Consider the following 18,798-nt stretch of genomic DNA (forward strand, 5'->3'; position numbering starts at 1 on the left):
ATAACAATAAATAATAATAATAATAATAATAATAATAATAATAATAATAATCTGACAGGACTCCCTCCAAGGGAATCTCAGCCATTATCCTTCAAACATTCAATGTGTTGAAGTCCAGCTGGTGGGTTGGGGATAATAAATCTATAACTCTCTACCATCAGTGTCTCAGAAGCCCCTTTGATATCCCTGGGTTCTGAATTCCTGAAGAGGGAAAGGGAAAGGGAAAGGGAAAGGGAAAGGGAAAGGGAAAGGGAAAGGGAAAGGGACCCCTGACCACCCTGAAAAGGGCTTGTGTTCAAAACCCAGGTTTGCTAAGTTAGCACACTTGAAAAATGAAGGAGTGATTCTCATGGCGGTGCGAAAAAGGGAAATTTGCCCATTTTGATTGACTAGGTCGGTGATGGCCAAACTTGGCCCTCCAACTGTTTTGGCACTAGAACTCCCATCATCCCTAGCTAACAGGACCAGTAGTCAGGGTTGATAGGAATTGTAGTCCCAAAACAGCTGGAGGGCCAAGTTTGGCCATCACTGGACTGGGTGATTCCAGAAAGCCAATTTGCAATAATGCAAGTCATCTTGTCAAATCCTATGAAATCTTGACTGCTGCTGCATGTTATACCAGCTGCTTCATGGCTTGCATACCTGCCTAACCCTGAAGGTTCTGTATTTCTGCCTTGTGCGCTGCAGAAAAAGCTGCAGCAAAGCAATGATTTAGTTTCTGGACAATCTCTTTATCCCCTTTGATTGCCCCTCCATAGCCTCCTAGTCTTGTCGGCCCACCATCTCTCCCACAAGGCGTCTTATTTCTGGTGTACTTAAAGAAATCCTTATGACTTGTCGGCCTGCATTTGCCTCCTCGTTCTTCAAATTTGCTCCTAGGCTTCTCTTAAATCTCCAATTTACATTTTGCCTGCCAACGTTGCTCCTTTCCATTAGCATCACTTGGGCTGGATATCCAATTTCTTTTTAGAAGGGGACCTTTTTTTCTTTTTTACTTTCTTTCTTTGACTGCATAAGGTCTAATTTTCAATACCATCTCTGCTTGCTAGGAGGCAAGTGCTGGTTTCATAGCTGAATTAGGATACCCTTCATGACACATTCCTGAACCTTTTATCGCATCATCTTTCCTCTCTCCATTGTTCACTAATGTGTTAAGTAATTATTATAAAATCATGGAGCCCAACATGCAGCACTGTGAAGTCTTAGAACAGGAACCTGTGGCATTCCAGATGATACTGGACCAATTCCCAGCATTTCCAGCATTTGGCCCTGTTGACTGGGGTTGCTGCGAGTTGGAGTCCAAATGCATCTGGAAAGCACCAAGCCAGGGATGGAGGAAGAAATTCAGATCATTTAAAGATGAACTTACTTAGCTGGTACTTCTTGAAAAAAGCATATGCTCTTTCAAAATTCACACTTCTCTGAATTTTGCAATGCATTTCTGCAGAGAAGTAATGTGTGCAAAAATGCATTAACCAGGGTAAAATGTGCATAAAAATCTATATCTTGGTGGAGAGGGCATATAGAATTGTGTATATTAGGAGAAATTCACCCTGGAATGCTGATGAATTTTCATGAGGACTGTGTGTGTGTGTGTGTGTGTGTGTGTGTGTGTGTGTGTGTGTGTGTACCCACTACCTGATATGGACATGTGGAAATGAAATTAAGAATGGAAGAATGAGATACCAAAATTGACAGATTTGTCCTTTTCTACACCAGATTGGGAAAACTGCCCTAAGCAAAGGCAGTTTTGCTTTCCTAACTTCATTATTGATCTTCTATCATATCCAGTTATCTTAATGTTTAAGACTCTTTCTCCCTGAACCTAGAAAAGTGGTGGAGAATCTTTGGTCCTCCAGATGTTATTGGGCTACAGCTCCCCTCATCCCTCACTATTGTCCACATTGGCTGAGGCTGATGGGAAGTTCATAATAAAAGGACCCACAAGTGCAGTATGACAAAAGCTAATTTCTCAAACAAGTGGGCCTTCACTGCAGAGCCTTACAAGGTAAAACTGAGAAAACATTTAGCTTTTTAAGATGGGCAGTTACTGAAGAAGCATTCAAGAGAGCTAAGTGTTTTGCTCGCTTCAGCAGCACATATACTAAAATTGGAACAATACAGAGATGATTAGCATGGCCCCTGCGCAAGGATGACACACAAATTTGTGAAGTGTTTCAGAGAGAGAGAGAGAGAGAGAGAGGACCAAGTGCTCAGGTGATATTATAATTAAATCAAGCTAGTGTATCTCATTTATTTAATATTTATTTCTGAAAATATGTATGTACCGTAAATTCACAAAGCATTTCACGACGACTTCACATAAAACAGGTACAATAGAAACCATATATATAAAAGGTTAAGACCAGGCATCCCCAAACTGTGACCCTCCAGATGTTTTGGCCTACAACTCCCATGTTCCCTAGGTAAGAGAACCAGTGGTCAGGGATTATGGGAATTGTAGTCCAAAACATCTGGAGGGCCGAAGTTTGGGGGTGCCTGGTTAAGACCACAAACAGATAACTATTGTGTAGAGATGTATTCTCACTTGCTTGTGTAGGCCTGATGGAATAGAAAAGTTTTCAGCAGCCGTTTAAACAGTTGCAACAGAACATGCCTGCTGAATACTTCAAAGGAATGGTTTGATGACACGAGAGTCTCAGTTCCTTGTTGTTATCAAATGAGCTTCGCCAACTCAGGAAATGACCAATGATACTCCAGCAGGTGATTTCAGCGATGGAGCTGGAATATAAGGGTTCAGGCAGTTCTTGTAGCCTTTCATCCCAGTCTAAGACCTCTTGTGCAAGCACTTTTTCTAAACAGGTCAATCCCTCTGTTTTACCAATACATCACAAGCCATGACAGGTGTTAAAAGGTAAAGGGACCCATGACCATTAGGTCCAGTCGTGACCGACTCTGGGGTTGCGGCGCTCATCTCGCGTTATTGGCCGAGGGAGCCAGCGTACATCTTCCAGGTCATGTGGCCAGCATGACAAAGCCGCTTCTGGCGAACCAGAGCAGCACGCGAAAACACCGTTTACCTTCCCGCCGGAGCGGTCCCTATTTATCTACCTGCACTTTGACGTGCTTTCGAACTGCTAGGTTGGCAGGAGCTGGGACTGAGCAACGGGAGCTCACCCCGTCGCAGGGATTCGAACCGCCGACCTTCTGATCAGCAAGCCCTAGGCTCTGTGGTTTAACCCACAGCGCCACCTGTGTCCCTCAATTATGTAGGTGTTACTCCTACATAATTGATGAATCCTCTGGCAATGTGTGGCCAAGGGCAAGGATGTCAGGCCTATGTGTTTATCAAGGATTGTCCCCTCTTACCAGCTTAATTTCAAGGAGGTTTGCATTACTTGATGAATTGTGCTCTATGAGTGTTGAGTGCATTTTTCAACTTCATGCTATGTGGCCCTCAATAGAGATTCCAAGCCCCAACCATCCCTCCAGTCTAGGAGTTGCAATGTTAGGTTATCCTAATCGAGGTTTGGCAGTTACAAGAAAAACTTCAAATGTTTTTGTAAAACTAAAAATCAGACTATGGTGACAGACAGTACTAATCCAGTGTCCATTCACAGCATTCTAGCTAAAAGCTGCTTAAGTTAGTCTGTTGAGTACAGGGGGAAAAAAATCTGTCTGCTAAGTCCATTCCAATCCAATTATCTTGCTTATAAAGGAACACAAAAAGGGAATACTTAAGGAAGAACTTGTGCAGAAGAAACTGGACCGTGAATTGTTTCCACTGTAGATTTTCAAAGAGATAAATTTCCACTTGGATCTTTAATAGTTTTGAGTCCTGTCTTTGTACCTGCACTTTCTTAAGTGTTGCTGGACGCGTGGGTGACTGAATATTGGAAACAAAACGCAGCCATCGTTTGAAATGAGCAATTCTCTAAATTTTGTAATAGTTCCCCAGCCAAGTAATATGTACAAAAATGCATTGTATTAAGGAAAATTGCATACAAAAAATGCGTATGTTAGGATAAATTTGCAATGAAATGATTATGAATATTCAGGAAATCTTAAAAAAATAATAATCACAAATTGGAACAGAACTCAAGATTGGAAAAATGAGAGAACCTGCAATGGTCAGATTCATCCATCCCCATTTGCTATTTTAACAACTCTCGGGAGATCTAGATCTAGATCTGCTATGAGTCAGATTTTTGTTGCCCGCCTTGTCCTGCTAATCAGCATGCTTATGTGTGTAAAGGGGGTGGACAGGGGCCTCCCTTGCACCAGTGCACATATCTGCTTTTACAACGAAAGGGAACACTCGCTTGAGAGTGAATGCAATGGTATTTTAGGAAACATTATGAAGTGCAGATGTGCAAAGCCCTGTAAAAACCACAGAAGCTCACCAGATATAGTTGCTCCTCTAAAATAGCAGTGGCCAATTTACCAACAATCCCCATAGAATCATGGCACCAATATTGCTCTGGTGAGTGCTTTGGTAGTAGGGGAGATAGCCCTATAGCTGGCACTGAGAAGTGCCTTTTTTAAAACCCAGAAGCCCCTGTTTCAGCAATGCCACATCATCCCATAGTGGTGTTTTATGGAGGTTGTGTGGGCAAACAGGAGATGTCAGGAGAACTCTGTTGAACCCACTATCTGGAATCTAGTCCTTGCTCATGCAAATTGAAAAAAAGACTCCCCTAGCACTTAATAATGATGGTGATGATGATGATGCTATTATTTATTTATTTATTTATTATTTGTTTGTTTGTTTCTCTGGGCGGCTTCCAACAAAAGATCAAATACACATTAAAACATCAGTCATTAAAAACTTCCCTAAACAGAGCTGCCTTCAGATGTTTTCTAAAAGTCAGATAGTTGTTTTCCCCTCATTCCTTATGAATGAGGCAACAAAGAGGATGGGTTGGGATTTCAGCCCTGCCTTGGGTATACACAGCTACTCTGAGTTACATGTAACTATTACAGGCTAGAATTCTAACAGCACAACCTGCGAAATACCAGTGGACAACAAAAGAGGCTTAAAGACGTTCTCAAGGCAAATCTTTAAAAATGTAGTATAAGCACGGATAACTGGGAGACATTGGCCTACGGGTGGTTCAGCTGGAGAACAGCCTTTAACAAAGGGGTCATGGACTTTGAAGAAGCCAAACTCAGGGCGAAAGGGAGAAATGAGCTAAGAGGAAGGCACATTTGGCAAACCCTCACCGTGATCAACTCCCACCTGGAAATCAATGTCCCCACTGTGGAAGGATGTGTGGATCCAGAATTGGCCTCCACAGTCACTTACAGACTCAAAGTTAAGACCATGTTCATGAAAAACAATCTTACTCGGCTAGAAGTAATCGTCAAAGAAGAATGGCAGCACTAGTAAAGTAGACATCCAAATTTAAGTTTGGAGAAATAATTATTTCCAGTAATGTCCAATTTATTATACTTTTAAAGATTGATTTCTAGTTATTTATTTATCTATAAAAATGCCAAATTTGCATTCACACAATCCCAGTGACAGGAAGAGTTATAGTAGGGAATACTGTGTCCACATTCTTCCCTATTCATTGGAATGGTGGAGTAAAATTTCACTTGGAATTTTCTCTCCACCAGAACGAGGAATTATTTCCTCCCCCTTCCCTATGCTTACCTGACTTACCCAAGGTGGCAAAAGGGTGTTTGTGAGAGTCCTTTCTTTCATTCTACAAATCACCTCATCAGCAGTTCATGCAATGCAGCCATCCTGGGTGCCTGTGCTGCGATGAAAGCCCAGGGGATGGCGTCTTGTGGGGATTTTTCAGATCAGAAAGCCTGGGCAGCTGGCAAGGCTGCAAAGTGCGGGGCAAGTATTTATCAGGAAGAAAAAAATGTGCCTTGCATCCACAGAAATTTGGAGGAAATTCTAAAGCGCCATGGGGAAAAACGAACTGTTTTGCAGGGGTGGAAAACGTCTGAAAAACTGGAGATTTTTGGCATGGCATGAATTTGAGCATCCCAAATGCTTAATTGGGTTTATGACATACTCATGCAAACAACCCCTCTTTTCTGGGGGATGTTGCCTCATCTTCTTAATTGTTGTTGAATGAAGCCCTTAATTTATAAAGAGGCCTGCATTCTTACCAGTATGTCCTTTTATTTTCTTTCTCAGATCACATAGCTTCCTGCATGAAGTCATCTTTTTCTCTCCCGTGTTCTCTTCCCCCCTTTCTTTCCCCCCTTTCCCCTCTCTTACGCTTTGCTTTTCCACTCGTACTTCTCTCTGGGTCTCTCACTCAGTGATGAATGAGTTTCATTCATCTTTCTCTCTGTTTTTTTTTTTTTGGTGTGAAAAGCTTTAGACTTCACTTGCTCCCATTTCCCCCCTCTCGCTATTCATTGCCATGGTGACGGAGAAAGAAGGGGGTGGCAGAGTGGGTGGCAATGGGGTCGGAGGTCAAGAGTGGCCACTTTCTGAATTAAAGCTTTGAATTCCATTAGAGGGGTGGCACAATGTAACCTAGAGTAACTCTCCAAGAAATTGGCTGTCAAAAGAATCAAAGCAAAAAAAAAAAAAAGGTGGGGAGGAAATGGAGGGAGGAGACGAAGGGAGAAGAGATCAGGGAGAGAGTACGCTAAGCCCTTGCCGTCTCTGTCAGGATTACATTTGGTGACTTAATAGAGCTGTGATTCATTTGTGTAGCCATGTGCCATGTTCCGGCAGCCCAACTCTTCAAGTCTGCTCCCGAGTGATGGAGAGTCCTTCCTTGAGGACACTAACAGGTCTTATTTCTACAAGTGGAGATTAGGGATGGTGGGGTGTGTGTGTGTGTGATTTGGTTTGCATCCCATTCAGAGTAGCCACATTTGCACCATCCATTTAAAGCAGTATGAAACCACTTTAAACACTCATGGCTTTCCCCAAAGAATTCTGGGGTGTTTACTTTGTTAAGGGAGCTGAGTGTTGCTAGGAGATCCCCATTCCCCTCCCAGAGCTACAGGCCAAATGTGCCCCCCCCCAATGCCTCTATATCTATCCTTTAAGACTCTCCATAAATCACACCCTCTCTCCAGGTCATGCCCCTCACCAACCTTGCTTCTTCTTTTTCCCAACCAGAATGTGTCTTGAACTGAAACACTGCCTTCTGCTAGTTTGAATGGGGAGGGGTGTGGTTGTGATGTAGAAAGCTTTGACATGGCTGCAATGCAGGACATTCGCAGGGAAACCAAAATGCTTGTTTACAAAGCTATTGTACTACCAACCTTACTGTATGCTTGTGAAACGTGGACCATCTCCAATCAGCTCCAGCCAACATGGCCAGTGATGTGAGCCATGGTTCAGAAACATTTGGGGAACACCACTTGCCTATGCTAAAAATCACCAGTTCTCGCTTAGCTATAAACTTGCTGTTTAGGAAAATCACCCACTGCCTCTCGGCCTCAACTCCTCCCAGAACCGTAATATGCAGGATAAGCACTCTGGCCTACTTTACTGGCTTGTGGCAAAGATTATTGGGGTAACCTAAGCACTTGGAGTGCTTATAAAAAGTGCTTCCTTGGCTATGTATAGGATCCAAGCAGGAAGGAAAGTTTCTAAAGTTGAAAATGGAAAGATAAGCACTTAGATGATTCAACTTGTGCTCAAGAAAGTGTGGCTGGGGAAACCTAGCCAGATGGGCGGGGTATAAATAATAAATTATTATTATTATTATCATTAGGACAATTACTACAATGGGTACAGGTTTAAGCGCTGGGTAAAAGAACATGAGCATTTCCCCCAGTAAGGACACACAGTAAAAATACATACCTTGGCATTCTTCTGTCACAAGAAAGAAATATGTGCGATGAATGATGCTAGTCAGGAAAGAACACATTTGTTGTTGTTGTTGTTGTTGTTGTTGTTGTTGTTGTTGTTGTTGTTGTTGTTGTTAAACTAAATTTACTAGTCACTTTTTGCCATGGCAACACAATGTGACTTACAATATTTTAAGGAAACAAACAAACACATTCATACATACATACATACATACATACATTAAACCCAGCATTTACAGTAAAAAAATCACCCTCGCCAAAAGCCCCTATATAGTTAAAAGCCAAATGAATATTTCTGCCTGGCACCGAAAGATCTGTAAATATGGCACCTGGTGTGCCTCCCCAGGGAGGTAAGGAGCCACCATTGAAATACCTGTTCTCATGTTGCCACCATTCAGACCTCCCGTGGTGGGGGAAGAAAGGTGGAAGGTCAGTGGTTTGAATCCCTGCAATGGGGTGAGCTCCTGTTACTCTGTCCCAGCTCCTGACAACCTAGCAGTTTTAAAGCATGCCAGTGCATGTAGATAAATAGGTACCACTGCGGCAGGAAGGTAAACAGCATTTCTGTGCACTCTGGTTTCCATCACGGTGTTCCGTTGTGTCAGAAGCAGTTTAGTTATGCTGGCCATATGACCCGGAAAGCTGTCTGTGGACAAATGTCGTCTCCCTCAGCCTGAAGCAAGATGAGCACCGCACCCCATAGTTGCCTTTGACTGGACTTAACCATCCAGGGGTTGAAGCAAAATACTGTACAAAAATTCCTTCCAGTAGCACCTTAGAGACCAACTAAGTTTGTTATTGGTATGAGCTTTTGTGTGCATGCACACTTCTTCAGATACCTTTACCTTTACCTTCACCTTCCAGGGTCTTAAAGGGGGAATCTTTGAAGTGGAAGGAAAAGGAAAATATCTCCTGCTCAAAACGAAAGCTCTGCAAATGTGAACCAGTTAATTTGTTCGAAATACTGGCTGCAGTATAAGAACTAAATGCTGCATTTCCTCTTACTTGTCGTTTCAGTTTATAGAGATTTGCTTTATTTCCTTCAGAATGGTTGTGTGGTTCATATGCAAATTGGACAGATTAGTTGACTAATCAATTAAAATGCACATGAGTCACCAACTAAAGCCCTTTACACATGTTTGGAATGCGTTGACAGGGTGCGCAAAGGTGGACACGGGGTGTCCCGCCATCTCCCCCTGACCTCCAAGCCTTGTGTACACAGAGCCTACTTGTCCGCAGCTTTTATGCCTGCCAGCTTTGTGAACTCAGAGCTGATCCACATGTGGAGCTCAGGGACAGGGATTCAACATCCCCAACAGGCTTCGAGGGCTTATGCTTTCTTCAGGGAGCTGACAGTCTGAGTTATGACTGTTTTGCAAAAAAAATATGTATATACGCAAGTTATGTACTTACTCTGCAGTGGGTGGTAATGTTGATCCTTTTCTCTTTTTTTGCTTGGTGGCTAGAAGACTGGGCATCTTCTGGTAGGGAGACGGTGCTTTATGATGGAATTGAAAGTGAGCTGCAGAGAGCAGGGTGCAGCACATTGCAGGGAGACCATGTACTGTAATGTGCGCAGAACGCTAATTTATTGTGGCACCATTCAAGCATGGGGCTATTACTGCAGGGGGACGGTTGTTTGTTGAATGCGTTTGGTGGCTGGGAAGCTCCCAGGAGGCCTTGCTGCCGCACCAAGGGAAAAGTTCATGCCCTTTCCCTTCTTCTAGGCAGATGCCTCTGTGCATCTGTAAGAAAATGTAGAATATATGGAAGCTAACGGCAACAGAATGTGTGTTGAGCTCAGTGTGCAGTGCAGAATGCTCTTATATGCTGCTCTGACAAGGTCCAACTGTGTGAGGTCACAGCTCCTGAGGCTCTTCTTACAGGAAAAGTCTTATCTCTGTTTACAGGGAAGGATGAATGCCCTCCAACATTTCTCCAATGAAAATAGGGGCGTCCCATTCCATAATGATAATGTGACTATTTATACTCCACACATCTTACTGGGTTGCCCCAGCCACTCTGGACAGGTTCCAACACATACACACACACACACACACACACACACACACACACACACACACACACACATCATAATAAAATATTAAACATTAGAAAAAACATCTCTATACAGGATTGCCTTCAGACAGCTCAGAAGACAGATAACTCCACACTCCCCAAGATTTCTCCAGTGAAAACAGGGACATCCTAGACATTCCAGGATCAAATCAGAAACTGGGGCGGCTTCTCTAAATCAGGGTCATCCCTGGAAAATAGGGACACTTGGAGGGTCTGAGGATGCTGGATAGAGAAGTCTTGGAAGCAAACTTTTCTTCCACATACAGTATAGGGAACAGGGCATTTCTGCTTCCAGGGTTGCAGCTCAGTAGCAGAGTAATTGCTTGTACATACAGCAGGTCCTGTGTTCAATCCATGGCCTTTCTAGTTTAGGAGGGAGTCCAGCCTGAACCCCTGTAAGCTGCTCCCAGGCCCGGTGCGTCCATTTAGGCGGACTAGGCCATTGCCTAGGGCGCCAAAATGGAGGGGGCGCTGCCGAGCCTGCCCCGCAATAACCCCACGACGCCGCCCGCCCGCTCGCTCCCCGAGGAGCTCACAGCGTCCCCTCCACAGGCGGGAGGAGCACAAGCCAAAAGGAGAGCTCAGTGCCCTTCCGCCTATGGAGGGGACGCCGAGAGCTCCCCAGCAGCGGCAGCCGCAGTGAGCGAGCGGCGGCGGTAGTGGTGGCTGCATTCTCCTGGGTGATGTAGACACTGTTAGGCAGATGATTGTGCAAATGTACTCTGTCCATTTTCCTGCCTCCCACCCCGCCCTCTGCACAGCCCCGGGCACTGGCAACCCACACTATGCCACTGGGTCATTGAGAGCTGTTTGAAACCAGACTGAGCTTGGTGGAGCACTGCCCCATCTGCCCTAACAGACCACCCTCCACTCCTCTGACATCACATTTCCTCAATATGATCAGAGAGGGTACCTGGCTCTTCCAACACCTCCCCTCCCCAATATTCCTCTGCATATTTGAGGTTTTTAGATCTGCTTTTATTTTCCCCGAGTTATTTCTGGAACAGTAAATAGGGGAGGTATAAGCCTTGAGCCTTGTGAAGTAGTTAGCTTAATCATCAGAGCTTGTTTTGGCAGAAAGCTGCTTACAAGCCCAGCTTGCAAAGGGGAGAGGAATCCATAAATAGTTGGGGGAGGAAAAGGGATAGGACAGCCCGCGTAAGAGAGCTGAAAGCAGGTGGCAGGAATCCCACATCTTTGACGCAGAATGGGCGCAGTTAGCTTCTCCAGTGGCCTTTAGACCAACGTAAATGTTTATCTACAAAGATGAAGCTAAATTAAACTCTTGCCCTTTACTCAGTCCCTTCCTCTTTCCATTGCCAAAGACTTGTTCTCCTCCTCCTTGAAACTTCATTAAGGAAATGCCTGGTTCTCAAAGGAGAGCTGAATAAAGCATTATTATTAATCATCCTTATAAGGACCATTTATTTGATTTATTACCTGCCCTTCCCAGGGTGGGTTACAACTTCAAAACAATGCAAGTTTAAAAACAGTTAAAACAATTCACAGTCAATAAATTTCCAGTCAATTTACAGTGGTATGATATACAAATCTCAGTTTTGGTCTCTCACAGTCTCTCATTTTTCCAATCTTAGATTCAGTTCTTCACATTTTCACACCAGTTTTCTTAAAAAAAAAAAGCCCTCATGAAAATTAATCAGGATTTGTGGTTAACCCCCCCCCCCGCAGCAATGTACACATTTTTGCAAAACAATTTCCCCTAGTATAATGCATTTCCCCAAATATATGCACTTAAATGCACACTTTGTACATTTTGGGTACACATTACTTGACTGAAGAATTGCATTGCAACCTTCAGAGCAGTGTGAATGTTGATTTGTGTCTTGTTTGGGGAAGCATGAATTAGGCTTGTCTTTAAATGCAAACTGAAGCACATTTCTCCCCCCCCCCCTGTATCTCAAGTGTCAATGAGCATCTGGGAGGCGGTAGGGAGAAAGGCAACATTGCGCTGGTGAGCTCTTCCCAAAACTGTGGTCCTGATGAAAGTAGCTCCTTCCCCAAAGCTGCTGTTACCTGCCCCAGGAGTGAAGCTTCCATCAGCACTACACAGTTAACAGAAGGATAATTTTTATCAAGGGTGTTGTGTGTGTTTGTGCGTGTGTAGAGTTAAACCTCCTTCCTCCCACACTGTAGTCCAAATATAGATCAGCCCCTCCATAGCTGCCAAGTCTCCCGCTGAAAAATGCGGGATCAGCAGCAGCGTGGCCCTGGAAGTCACTTCTACGCATGTCTGGACATGCGTAGAAGCAACTTCCGGTGCCGCTCTGCCCGATTTCCGGTGCCCAGGCATGGGCAGAGCAGCACTGGAAGTCGCTTCTATGCATGTCCAGACATGGGCAGAGCGGCACCCGAAATGGAGCCTCCCTGGCAGGTAGGAAATCCGGGGGATTTCTGGGATTTTTTTCTATTCGGGATAACAGCGGGAAACGGATTAAAATCCGAGGGTTTCCCATGAAAAACGGGAGACTTGGCAGCTATGCCTCCACCCCATGGCTGTTACTACGTCCCCATCTGCACTATTCCCCTCCCAGAGTGGTTGAAACTATCAATCCCTCTTCCCAGGGAACTCTGGGAATTGTAGCTCTGTGAGAGGAATAGGGATTTCCTAATAACATGCAGCACCCTTAGCAAACTACACTTCCCAGGGTTCTTTGGGGGAAGCCATGATGGTTTAAAGTGGTATGCTACTGCCTTGGATGCATAGTGAAGATGGGGTCTCAGAGGAAAAAAGGGAGACACATTCACTCACACTTACTGGTAATTTGGCCCTTCGGCTCACATTTCATTGGGCTGGGTTTCAACAACTTGTCTGAAGTTCAAATCTCTGCATTGGCTCTTCACATCCTGGGACCTTTGGCAAGCAGATGGAGCAGAGGTCCACCGGTTCCTTTCAGAGATTAGATGTTGTCAGCCTGGATCTGCAGCCAGCCTTTCAATTCCCGTGGGAACGTAGCCCTGATCTCCCTTCCATTGCTTGGCTTTACAGATCAGAGATTCACGGTAACCAGCTCTGCTGCTCTGGGACTCAGGAGGAAACCTTCAGACTAACTGCTTGGCTGAAGTTTTAATTTGCTCATCATCTTTGGCTGATGTGATTAGCAGCCAGGGCTAATTACCTGCAGAAACGCTCCCCTCACTCTTCCCCTAGCACACACTCCAGAGGAGCAGCTTTGTGCCTCTTGTGAAGGAGAAACATATTTTTAAATGACAGGGCTGGATGATGGCTGAGTTCACATAAAGAGTTCCCTTGCTTACACACTGCTTTGGATTCTTTGATTGCTTCTTTGATTGCAGAAATGAACATTTGAAGGGTGCTTTCAATTTGCCAGGCCTGAATTCCATACTTCAAAGATGATTTTTTTGTCATTTGGAGCCAAACAGTGATTTGTTAAGAGGTTCTTCCCCACCTCCCCCACCAAAATGCATAGAGAATTTTATTTCCTGCTGCAACTTCCACCTGTGGGAAGGGCCATAGCTCAATGGAGGAGAATCTGCTTTGCATGCAGAAGATCTCAGGTTCAATCCCCAGGATCGCCAGGTAGGGTTTGGAAATCCTGGAGAGCTCCTGCCAGTTAGTGTAGACAATAATGAACTAGATCAAGCATGGGAGGCCCCCATTGCCCTCACAGAGCTACAATTTCCAGAGCTGTTTTCAGTATGAACCCCTTTTCACAGGGAATTGTAACTCTCAGAAGTGAATAGGAGTCCTCTAACAACTCTCGGACCTAGCAGTTCGAAAGCATGTCGAAGTGCAAGTAGATAAATAGGTACTGCTCCGGCGGGAAGGTAAATGGCGTTTCTGTGTGCTGCTCTGGTTTCGCCTGGCCACATGACCCAGAAAAACTGTCTGTGGAGTGGACAAATGTCAGCTCCCTTGGCCAGTAAAGCGAGATGAGCGCCGCAACACCAGAGTCGTTCGCGACTGGACTTAACTGTCAGGGGTCCTTTACCTTTTTTTAAACAACTCTCAACATCCTGAACACTTTCTGGGATTCTTTTGGGAAAGCTCTGACTATTTAAAGTGGCACCCTTGCACTTTAAATCTATCGTGGGAATGTGGACTAATTCTAGTTTTGTCCCCATCCTGTTCCCTGCTGAGTTCTGCAAGGACAACACTCATGAAGACTAAGGAAGAGGAAGCAGAGAGTCAGGGGCACCTACTGATCTGGATGTGAGTAAGAAGGCTGGTGGGCTTGGGGATTAAGACTGAGTTTGGTGGGGCAGTGCCCCTTTTGCCCTAAGGGACCAACCTCCATTCTCTGCCCCTCCTTTCTCTGCCCACAAATAAAGAGACAACTTTTAAGAGCACACAGCCCCAGAACAAACCTTGTTTGTTCATGTCCCTTCTGTAACAGCTTTCTCAGGGAGAGGACAGATAAGGCAAGATGTCACCAAAACATCTCTCATCTCTTATCTTCTACTCTGGCTTTTCTCTCTATTTTCTGTGGCTGCCTCCTAATGCAGTGTGCCTCTTCCACACCACGCACATGCAGCGGGAAAAGCTCTGCGGTAGATTTATTCAGCACAAGAGTAAGTCAGGTATTTGGCAGGCCTTCCTTCGATACCTGCTGCTCTCGATTATTTCTGCCCAGTTTTCCTTTGGGCATACTCATACTTTTTTTTTTTTTTAAAAAAAAGTACATTCAATGAATTTTTAAAAATAGTCATCTTCGAATATCTCAAGGGCTGTCACATGGAAGATGGAGCAAGCTTGTTTTCTCCTGCCCTGGAAGGTAGGACTTGAAACATTGGCTTCAAGTTACAAGAAAGGAGATTCCGGCTAAACATCAGGAAGAACCTTCTGACAGTAAGAGCTGTTTGACAGGGGAATGATCTCCATCGGGAGGTTGTGGACCAGGCATCCCCAAACTTTGGCCCTCCAGATGTTTTGTACTACAATCCCCATCATCCCTGACCACTGGTCCTGTTAGCTAGGGCTCATGGGAGTTGTAGGCCAAAACATCTGGAGGGCCGCAGTTTGGGGATGCCTGTTGTGGACTCTCCTTCATTGGAGTTTTTTCAGCAGAGGTTGGATGACCATCTGCCATGGATGCTTTAGCTAAGATTCCTGCATTGCAGGAGGTTGGACTAGATCAGGCATCCCCAAACTGCGGCCCTCCAGATGTTTTGGCCTACAACTCCCATGATCCCTAGCTAACAGGACTAGTGGTCGGGGAAGATGGGAATTGTAGTCCAAAACATCTGGAGGGCTGAAGTTTGGGGATGCCTGGACTAGATGAACCTTGGGGTCCCTTCCAACTCAAAGTTTATATGATTCTATGATTCATCTTATCTAATATTTCATACATCATGCCAAACTCGTTGCCCCCTTTCCCCCTTTTTACATGTGAGATAAGAAACATGTGCCTGTTTCTTGCTTTTGCGGGGATCCCTCATGACATGATGCTGTGTCCAAGTACAAGTTAAAACAGAGGTAATAATTAACTACATTCTCCCTCTCCACCCCTTTCGTTTTCACAAGTATTGAGTCACTTTTTACAAATACAGTTGTAAGGACTCAGAATAGGAGATACAGAAGTTTGTATCTAGCAGATTGAAGAACTTTCTAATTCACTCCAAAAGCAGCCTTCCTCAACTGGTTCCCCTACAGATATTTTGGACCACAACTCCTTTCATCCATGAGCGTTGGTCATGCCGGTTGAGATTGATGGGAGTTGTAGGCCAAAACACCTGAAGAGAACTAGGTTGAGGGAGGCTGGTCTGGAAGATTCCTGTTCATAGAAACTAGCAGATAACTTCCTTGGTAAATTCGCTCAGGCAATGGCTGCATGAGCAGTGATGCCTTATTTGAGTATATCTACTCATGAATAAGTTCCTTTATGAAAAGAGTGGGCTGACCGGCCTTCATGATTTATCACAATCATCATATGCACCTTTGTGATTTGTATATTCATGTGACAACAAGGTGATCACATATATGGGTATAAATCTGACAATTGATATTTTTATCATTTTATGTTCATGCTTCTCTCTGCCCTTCTGTGTATTTTGTACATAGATTGTACACGTGAGACAGTAAGACTGGTGACTTTATGCTGCTTAGGGTGGGGATGTCCTGTTTGTTTGCTTTCATACAGTCCATGTCTTTGATTTGGGACTTCCTATCCTCTTATCACTGTTGCCTTGAGGATGCTGTGACCACAAGAGGACAGGGTCATGTGACTCCTGTGCGTCTGAACTTCCTATGAAGTCTTGCCTCACCACACCAAGCACGGTCATTTTGGGATTGTTCTCTAACATCATTAAGGAATTGGCACAATCTTATTCACATTTACACAAAAGTCAGCCTCACTGTGTCCGCTGGGGATTTCTCACAAGTAGAATATGCATAGGATTGCATATGCATGTCAATTTAGAAGTAAGTTCCATTGAATTCAGTGAGTCAACTTCCAGGAAAGGGTATATTATTATTATTATTATTATTATTATTATTATTATTATTATTATTATTATTTCTTCTTCTTCTTCTTCTTCTTCTTCTTCTTCTTCTTCTTCTTCTTCTTCTTCTTCTTCTTCTTCTTCCTGCTGTTATTATATATATATGAACACCATTATATACAGGTAGGTAGCCGTGTTGGTCTGAGTCGAAGCAAAATAAAAAATTCCTTCAGTAGCACCTTAAAGACCAACTAAGTTTATATTTTGGTATGAGCTTTCGTGTGCATGCACCCTTCTTCAGATACACTGAAGATACTCTTCTGTTTCTAGTGTATCTGAAGAAGTGTGCATGCACACGAAAGCTCATACCAAAATATAAACTTAGTTGGTCTTTAAGGTGCTACTGAAGGAATTTTTTATTTTACCATTATATACCTTTGTGTTTTTCCTACAGTTTCAAGGTAGTATAGAATGCTAAAATATAGAGCATTATTTTAAAAAGAATAATACTAAACAATGAATCAAATGTGTGGCTAATAAAAAAAAGCTGCAATCTGCTCCATATTTCATTAGGTGCAGACAGATGAATAGATACCGTAGATAGATGATAAATGATAGATAGATAGAGAGATAGAGAGATAGAGAGATAGAGAGATAGATGATAGATAGAGTCATGTAGGGATTAGAGCAGGAACCCCCAAACTTCGTCCCTCCAGATGTTTTGGACTACAATTTCCATCTTCCCCTACCACTGGTCCTGTTACCTCCAGGCCAAAACATCTGGAGGGACGAAGTTTGGGGGTGCCTGGGTTAGAGTGTCAGACTAGGACTTGGGAGACCAGGGTTCAAATCTTGAATCCCACTGGGGGATCTTGGACGTTTCATAGTCCCTCAACCTAATCTACCTCACAGGGTTGCAGTAGGGATTAAATGAGGAAGGGGAAAACCTTGTACTCCACCTTAAGCTCCTTGCATAAAATAGTGAAATATCAATGTAATAAATGGAGTAGTGGTGCAAACTAGTTGCACTTTGAAAATGCGGAGCAGCAATAATTTTGTTGAAATCTATTTGTCTGCTGAAAAAACAAGCCATCTTACATTTTTGGCCACAATTTTGACTTCCAGCTGTTCCTCTCTTTTCCCCTCCCCTGTTTTTGGGTCCTGATGGGTTTATTTTATTGCAGCTGATCCTGCCTTGAAAACAGTTTCAATCAAAAATGAAACCACTGAGAAAGGAGGAAAGAAAAGGAGTTCAGAAAAGGAACAAAGATGGCCCTTTTTAATAACATGAGGATGACACCGTGGCACCACAGTGCATGTTATGATGGCAGAATTTAATTAAATCAACATACAAGTGAAAACTAATCATAACACCATTTATTTTTAGACAGAGGCAATCACCCACTGAGAGTCATAGAACACCTTGAAGTGAGAGGAGAGGCAGGCTAGATAATGTCGTGTTCGGCACACAACTTTCCATATAGGTGAAATAAGCTTTAGCAAGGGAATAAATAATAAGGCATGGGCTGGAACATAGCTATTCTCACAGTGACACATGTGGGTGGGTGAGTGGAGCAGAGCACTCAGAAAAGCATATTCTGAACTAGAATCCTAACCTAAACTATACTAATTAAAACTGCATTTTGTAATTGGAAGTTGTAGAGCAGTGCTCTTCAACCTTGGAGTCCCATCAGATGTTATTGGACTGCAACTTCCATCATCCCCCAGCAAGCTTAGCCAAGTGATTAGGGATGATGAGAGTTGTAGTCTGACAACATCTGGATACTTAAGAACACTGCTGGAGAGAGGGGGGGGGAGTTTTGAACACCGAGAATGAAGAATGCAACAATAAAGCAGAAACTTGTTGTTGTTGTTTAGTCGTTTAGTCATGTCCGACTCTTCGTGACCCCATGGACCAGAGCACGCCAGGCACTCCTGTCTTCCACTGCCTCCTGCAATTTGGTCAAACTCATGTTGGTAACTTCGAGAACACTGTCCAACCATCTCAGCCTCTGTCATCCCCTTCTCTTAGTGCCCTCAGTCTTTCCCAACATCAGGGTCTTTTCCAGGGAGTCTTCTCTTCTCATGAGGTGGCCAAAGTATTGGAGCCTCAGCTTCACGATCTGTCCTTCCAGTGAGCACTCAGGGCTGATTTCCTTCAGAATGGATAGGTTTGATCTTCTTGCAGTCCATGGGACTCTCAAGAGTCTCCTCCAGCACCATAGTTCAAAAGCATCAATTCTTCGGCGATCAGCATTCTTTATGGTCCAGCTCTCACTTCCATACATCACTACTGGGAAAACCATAGCTTTAACTGTACAGACCAGGGCTCTCACCCATTCACTCGATCTGCACACCAGATGAAATGGAGTTGATATCAAATTAAGCCTTGCTGCTGAGAGAGGGTAATGAAACAATGTCAGAGAGGAAGGAGAGGGATTGAACGAGCCTGGTCTTTCAGTGAAGATAACAATAGGTTAATGCACAAATAGAAGAGCTCCTTGTTTTAATTAAGACTCTCTCCCAGTCCCCAAGGACTTC

The 18,798-nt window shown here is 43.9% G+C and overlaps 1 protein-coding gene and 1 non-coding gene across 2 annotated transcripts in view; both read left to right on the top strand.

Moving 5' to 3' along the window:
• The window catches only part of PTN (pleiotrophin), a 94,788-nt gene that overhangs the window by 18,834 nt on the left and 57,156 nt on the right, over positions 1-18,798 (top strand). The window lies entirely within an intron of this gene.
• LOC118091601 (U6 spliceosomal RNA) lies at positions 2,081-2,187 on the top strand. Its single transcript, XR_004693408.2, has one exon. It is a non-coding gene; the product is annotated as a U6 spliceosomal RNA (small nuclear RNA).

The sequence above is a fragment of the Zootoca vivipara genome, chromosome 10, assembly GCF_963506605.1.
Source record: "Zootoca vivipara chromosome 10, rZooViv1.1, whole genome shotgun sequence".
In the NCBI taxonomy this organism is placed as follows: Eukaryota; Metazoa; Chordata; class Lepidosauria; order Squamata; family Lacertidae; genus Zootoca; species Zootoca vivipara.